Raw genomic sequence first — 7,513 nt, forward strand, 5'->3', positions numbered from 1 at the left:
CCAGAACATCATCACCAGACAGCCTGGCATAGGAAAGCCTAGCCGTGCTGCACAGAGGCGTCTTCAGCCGCTTTGGGGGTGGGTTAGGGACCCATGGAGAGGAAGACCCATGCCCATAAGCCCTTGTAATCACTGCGTTGATATTGAAACATGTGCACTCCCCTATACACCCCCAAAACCATTTTGTACTGGCATATAAGTGGCTCCTGCAGCCATAAGGGCTATTGGGGTGGTAGATAAGTGGGTCTAGGGGATTCTGGAGGTGGTTTGGGGGGCTCACCATGACCTATAAGGGAGCTGTAGTGAGATGATGCTATGGCACCCTTTTTGTGAAGTTCACAGCAGTGCCCTGTAAAGTACCCCACTATTTAGGTGCCATGTCTGGGTGTTCAGTCCGTCCCTTAGCAGACCCCTCCCACATCCAACAGGGCTTGTTCTAGGCGTTTTTGACTTGGACGAAAAGTTGGACGATAATGTGGTCTAAAGATGGACGATTTAGCAGCCTGGATGATCAGATCAGCAGGACGTATACTTAGACAATTTTAGAAATGAAAAAAAAAAAAAAAAAAAAAATTGGACGTATTTTTCGAAAATGTGTCCTAAGCTGTTTTTTTTTACTTTGGACGACTTGCGACTTGGTCTTAGATGTTCCTTTCGATTATGCCCCTCCACATTTTTTTAGGCCCCCTTTTACAACGCTGCATTGGGCTTTTTTATTGCCGGCCATGGCAGCATTAGCTCCGACACTCATAGAAATTCTATGAGCGTCGGAGATTTTACCACCGCAGTCAGTGATAAAAAAGCCTAACGTGGGTTCATAAAAGGGGGCGGTTAATGCATTATAGTAAATAAGGCTCTAATTCTATGTCTGCCAGCCTTTCTATGCTGTTGCTTTTTCTTTACAGATAAAGAAACAGAAAAGAACAAAGCTTAGGCGAGAACTGAGCTGCTGATTGCTGGTGATTCACAGCAGAGCCATGGGAGGCTGTTATCTTTCCAAACTACCTTGGCCCAAAAATCAACTATTTCCCTGCTGACAGTGGAAGAAAGCTGGGAGCTTGGAAAACAGTTTATAGATTCACTTCATTTGGACACAGGTTTCTTGCACTTCCATTGGCCGTTCTCTAAAATACCAAATTGTTAGTTTGAGGTTATATGCATCATTTCAAACAAAATAGTTATCTACCAACATTTGTCCTATACAATACAAAAAAAAAGAAAAATTTCCTTTCTCATTCTGATTTGTACATCTAATTTTGAATATTTATATTTTAACATATTAGTTTAAAATTAATTTCAGCATACCATCAACAGTTTCCTCCTCTTAACATTTGATTTACATTCCTTCCCTCGCAGACTAAAACCCAAAATGTAATGTGTATGCCAAGAGAAGTTTTTTAAAAAACAACATTTTAAGCAAAAAAAAAAAAAAACAAACCCCAAAAGATATATAATTTCTCTTGTTCATATGAACAGCTCTTCCTGGACCCATTTCTTCAAAGTCTGTACCTGCGAGTCTTTTCACTAGTTTTGTTCCTGTTCCGGATCATGATGTATCTGTAACCTGATCTGTCACCAGCAGCTGAAAGGGAATGGAAAGGTTTCCATAACTTCCTCAGTCAACACGGCTTTCTGTTAACTCGCTCCTCTCTGGCTTTGGTGGCCTTTGTTTACCTGATTTCCAGTCTTTGAAAGAGCTCTCACATGTTCTGTTTTTCTTTTCTTGAATTCACTATCTATTCTATATACCCATCAACCAGCAGGACCATACAGAGCTGGAATCCTTATCTGTGTGTCATTCTCTACTTCAAAACAAAGCAAGAACAAAACAAAAAAAGCTCTCAAAAGCAAACCAAGCCTTGTACGAGGGTGGCTTAAAAAGTTTGGTAAAAATGCAAGTTAAACAATTTAGGGGTCCTTTCATCAAGCTGCGGTAGGGGTTTAATGTGCGTAATACCACGCGTTAAACCGCCTGCCGTGCTAGCCGCTAACGCCTGCATTGAGCAGGCGTTAGTTTTTTAGCCGGCCGCGAGGGGGGTTAGCGCATGATGAAATGTCCGACGCGCTAACCCCGCTAGCGCGGCTTGATGAAAGGACCCCTTAGTCTCCATCAAGTGCTATGCACTTAGGGGTCCTTTTATTAAGGCGCGCTAACCGATTTAGCGTGTGCTGATCTATCATGCGCTAATCAATATAGCGCGCGCGCAAAGATTAGCACATGCTAAATGCTAAGGCGCCCATTATATTCTATGGGTGCCTTAGCATTTAGCGCACGCTAAATCAATTAACGCGCCTTAGTAAAAGGACCCCTTAGTTCAGCATGTTTTCAGTTTTTTGCAAGCTATTTTTTCCTACAACACACAAAAAAACAAACAACAAAACTCGCTGGACTAAGGGCTCCTTTTACGAAGCCACGTTAGCGTTTTAACGTGCATAACAGCGCGCGATAATTTGCCGGCCACACTAGCCGCTACCACCTCCTCTTGAGCAGGCGGTAGTTTTTTAACTAGCGCAGGGGTTAGCGCGCGCTGAAAATGTGCGTGCGATAAAGCCGCTAATGCGGCTTCGTAAAAGGAGCCCCAAGTGTATAGCCCTTGATGGAGACTATGGGCTCCTTTTATCAAGGCGCGCTACGGGGGTTAGCGCGTCGGACATTTCATCACGCGCTAACCCCCGCGGTAGCCTAAAATCCTAACGCCTCGTCAATGGAGGCGTTAAGTACTAGCGCGACAGGCGGTTTAACATGTGGTATTCTGTGCGTTAAACCGCTACCGCGCCTTTGTAAAAAGACCCCCATGTTGTTTAACTAGTTGTTGTTTTTTAACCAAACTTTTCAAACCACCCTTGTACTGTTAATCCAGTTAAAAGTCAACATCTTTCACTGGAAAATGATTATGAAAGTTACCTTCCAGATTGCTCTTAAAGAATTTGGTTATGTAATATCTGTGCTGGTGTTATGCAACTGTGGCAAAGGATTAACTCATGTAATAAGAACAAAAAAAAAAAAAAAAAAGCTAGCTACTTTATTTAATAGGTTTTTAAGTGGAATAAAAACAAATTTAAATAAAGAAATAAAACAGAAAATGTTAATGGCTGGGGTTTTTTTATATTTTGAATCAGATTACAAATTCCATATTCCCTTGTAGTTCTACTTAGGGCCATTTAGATTAATATTGTTCCAAAGGTTTAAACCAAGGGCTCCTTTTACTACAGTTCGCTAGCGTTTTTAGCGCGCGCTAACCATGCGCTAAACGAAAAATATTAACACCAGCTCTAATGAAGGCATTAGTGTTTAGCGCGTGCAGTATTGTAGCGTATGCTATGCGCGAGCTAAAACCGCCAGCGCACCTTAGTAAAAGGAGCCCCAAACCTCAGCCTTATCTATGTCTGTATCTATATTGATCAATATAGACGCTATCACCTTTTTGCCCACATATTATACCGTATATGTCACATGCACTAATGATCTTATAAAAAGCCTAAATAAATTAACGCGTCACATGCGTAAAAATCAGACACCAAGACGTATTTTAGGAACAGCTGCGCTACTCTAGTATGCTCTAATTATAGTTCACAACCATTAAATACTGCCTCGGCTTGCTGGAGACATCGCTCTACAAATAAACTCTGTGCAAACGAGTGCTCATGCGTGTGGAAGGAAGTACGGTCCGAGCAGAATGTTGGGAATGAATCCTGAATCATGCCGGGTTGATCAGGGAGGGGGGGGCATTAATAGCCAGGAGATGCCGCGACTGCCAGCACACATTTATCAGGTGGCAGGCAAGAACTGACCAAGCAAGCTTTTCGGTATAATTTTTTTTAATGGGTTTAATAGCTGATATAGTGCATTAACTGAAATTGGCTAAAAAGCAAGGGAGCGGTTTTTTTTCTGGTTAAGGCATAGGTATAATTCCCCCCAACAATTTCAGGCTGAGGGCTTATTTCTTACAGCTCCAGAGGATGTGTTCCATAACCCCAGCGGACTGGGTGATTAGGATTACCGAAGCGTACTGTAAATCTGCTCTGTCCAGCAACAGCTCTACCCATACACAGAGCTGAAATGGAACAAAAGCATTCCTCAGCTTCTTAAGGATAGAGCCCCACGAGCAGCAGGAATTTACTCTAATTAGCATGGCGATTCTCAGGTTGCACTGAAGCACCTTCCTTCAAAAAGTCAGACTTCGTACATATGTTGGCAAATTCAAGACGCTGGAATGGCTGAATGCCTGTTAAGTACACTTCGGAGAAAGTAGCTGGATTGCTTAACATATTTCCACTTGCAACACACAGGGAGACGGCAAGCCCTATTCTCCCCCCCCTCCCCCGCCTCCCTTCGGTGTGACTACGTTAATGAGCAGCGAGTACACAGAGAGTACGTGACTGGAGGAGCATGCCTGCCTCTCCAGGCTACTCAGCCCTATCCGTCTCCCTCACATAGCAAACAAACAGCAGGATCCCTTCTTACTCCTGTCAATTGTACCGCGTCTGTCATCCTAGTCAACACTCCACCCCCCCCTTCTCTCTTCCACCATCAGCTGCCGCCGCGTCCCCCCTTCGCCTTACAGAACAAAGGAATGTGGAGATCTCAGGCAGCAGCGCTGCCGGGTTCGATCATTATCCTAGCCCTTCAGAGTTCTGGCCAACACCCCGTTCACCGGACCAGAGCTACACCCTGTGCACCGCAGCACTTCAGCCAATGTCTTTCCCCCCCCCCCCTCCCCCCAGGAGTCAGACGGCACGCGGTCCGATTCCAGCCCTTATTCTTCCTATAGAACTCAGGCAAAATATACTTCCTCGTTTATTTGCCGATCTATCCTGAGAGCAAGGCGGCTTCGCTTTCACCTTGTTTGTACTTCGTGTCAGTATGTATGACAAGAACAGAGAAAGTGAACTGTCCAAAACGAGAGAGTTTGATCCATTTTCCTTGAAAGATGATCATAATTCACGGATCTGTCTCACAAAATGATATGGTAAAATATGGAGCATATTTTGAATTCTGAATATATGGCACGAATATACTATGTGTGTGTGTGTGTGTGTGTATACACACACAATTAACAAGTTCCAATTTTTCAGCATTTTTAATGGGATCATGTTTTAAAAAGTCATGTCTGACACTTTATACTATCGATCAGTAAAAATCAAGGGGGAAATCATATAATCAACCACCTCTAGTTCAGTATTGCAAAAGCACTAGCCGCCATGTGTTTGGTAAAGACAGAAGGTACTGTTGATCGCCGCAAACAGAGCGTATCAATTGAGCAGTCTCTGTTATCTTTAGATAACAGGGGTTTAAAAGAGATGCAGATACCTATTCTACTGCTCTGGAGGAAAGAACAGAAATAGCAAGCGAAGCCACAACTGCGAAAATGTGATACTTTTGAGCTAAACATAGACAAAAGCAAATTTGATTTTACAGAGCATGACGCACTCAGCAGCGTGAGCAAACAAGCCACCCATTCAGTTGCCTTTGTTCAAACATCCTAAAAAAAAAAAAAATAAATAAAAAAAAATCTTATAGCTAAAATTTTCAGGCTGATTATCCTAGTCATTTTGGTGACAAAAATATAAAATTGCATAATCAGCTCCCTTTCTCTCAGCCTGACTGCCAGCAAATTATGTGGTTACATAATGCAACATTTCCAGGAACTGTGTTATGTGATCAGCGTTGTTGCAGGGTCTGACAGACCTTGGACTCGGTAAAAACCACGGATGGATGAGGAAATGATTTGGCCGGATATATAAATTGGCTTTACTATGTAAACATTTGCTTCAATTAAAAAAGCCTACTTTTTCCCCCCTAATATAGTCTATATTTCATTGTGTTCCATGATCTTTATGCATACATGCTGTGTTTGAATTGGATTTCCAATTCCTAATGCTACGCCTAAATTCGTTAAACCTTGCACATACATATCATGTAATCCTGGGCAGGATTTTACAGTGTACAAATTATGCAATGTATGAAAGAGCAAGGCACACAAACCCGCCCTGGGGCTGGTTAAACACCACAGCAGCAACAAAAGGAGGAAGACTAGAAGGAAAAAAAAAAAAAAAAAAGAATCAGCCTTAAAAGAGAAGGAATTTTCATTGAATCCCTTAACATTTTGCCATCCTTTCTTTAAACAATACAAGTATGAATAAATAACCATTAAGTGATGCTATTTTTTTTATTTTATTTTTTAAAATTTTTCTTGTCATTTTCCGCTGAGGACCGATCTGTGTCAGAGCAGCTTCTGTAGTTATATCTTTTTTTTTTTTTTTAATGAGACAGCTTAGCTTATGTAAGAATGAAGTAGCAGAGCCGCAGCTCCCAGGATATGCGCCGCTGAGCATGCCCCCCCCCCCCCCCCCTCAGACAAGATCATGTGAAGGCACCGATCAGAACCCCGAAATGCCAGCAGAAAGTTAACAAGAGGGGAAACAGGTCCGAGAGAGTCAAAGCAATCACCCCTTCGATATACTGGGTAGACAATAACAAGAGTGTACCTTTTTGATCTTCACGGGCAGGGTGGGATGACCTCCGCGCGCCCCCTCCCCAGCAAGGACCCTCCTGGCCTTGGCGACTCTTTGGCCTCCTCGTGCGCCGGATGCGACCGGAGAATGAAGTTCCCAAAGCAGCTTTCCCTGAGCGCCTCTCGTGCTTTCCCTCGCAGCTTTCTGCCAGAGTCTGCTACGGGGATCTGTGTTAGTAGGTCAATGCTCCTCGACGTACGTTCAGTGCACTGCCAGCCTAGCTCCGGCACACCAAGAGCTTGGCGCCAATCAGAGCTCGCGGCTCCGGCACGGCGACCAATAGCGGCTTACCGGTGGGACAAAGGAGGCGGGACCTATTCTGAATTGGGAAGAAGAAAAAAAAAAAAAAAGACTCCTCTGTGAAAGCTGGTACAGTAGGATGGATGTGCTGGATTGCATAACCAGGAAGGGGGGAGGAGAGGGAAGGAGACAGAGAGAGAGAGAGAGCGCTGGCATTTACGTAATTACCCAACAGGAATCTAGGAGCAGTGGTTAAGATACATGTGTGAATTTGAAACAATGCATAACACAAAACACTTCTAACTGGTATCCCTCCCTACTCCCACCCTTCCCACCACCACCTCCTCCCCTGCTGCCCCTTACACCACGGTGTTGTTTAAGCAAAATTCGTAATATCTTGGCAAAATACAGTCTTCTAGTGGAATAAACAGGCCACAGTGATAGCCTACAACAAAGATAAGAAGCGCATTTTGCTACAACAGAAACAGCCTGCACCAATACAGCACTCACCACTGAAACATTTCTTTCATTGCTTATTTTGTATTACTATTTTTGTAATCGTTATCTTTATGTACATTTTCCTTTCACTCAATCACACTGCTACATGCCTGAGCCACGGGGCAGACATCTTGTACTATTTCTACCATTTTCTTTCAAACACTCCCCTCCCCAACCAACCAACCTTCACCTATGTTCATGTCTTTACAGTACTTCAAATTCATGCTTATATTTTTCACAGTCACCTAATTTGTGATCT

General features: G+C 43.3%; 1 protein-coding gene across 2 annotated transcripts in view; it reads right to left on the minus strand.

Moving 5' to 3' along the window:
• Window positions 1-6,710, minus strand: part of NFIL3 (nuclear factor, interleukin 3 regulated) — a 47,269-nt gene extending 40,559 nt beyond the window's left edge. Inside the window, exons 1-2 of one of the 2 annotated variants that reach the window (XM_033928947.1) lie at window positions 6,490-6,710; window positions 1,510-1,582 (exon numbers count right to left, since the gene is read on the minus strand). The gene's annotated coding sequence lies outside the window, so the exon portion shown is untranslated. The remainder of the gene's footprint in view (window positions 1-1,509; window positions 1,583-6,489) is intronic. The other variant, XM_033928943.1, reaches the window with a different exon arrangement.
• Between the last annotated feature and the right edge of the window lie 803 nt (window positions 6,711-7,513).

Source organism: Geotrypetes seraphini, chromosome 1, assembly GCF_902459505.1.
Source record: "Geotrypetes seraphini chromosome 1, aGeoSer1.1, whole genome shotgun sequence".
Classification (NCBI taxonomy): Eukaryota; Metazoa; Chordata; class Amphibia; order Gymnophiona; family Dermophiidae; genus Geotrypetes; species Geotrypetes seraphini.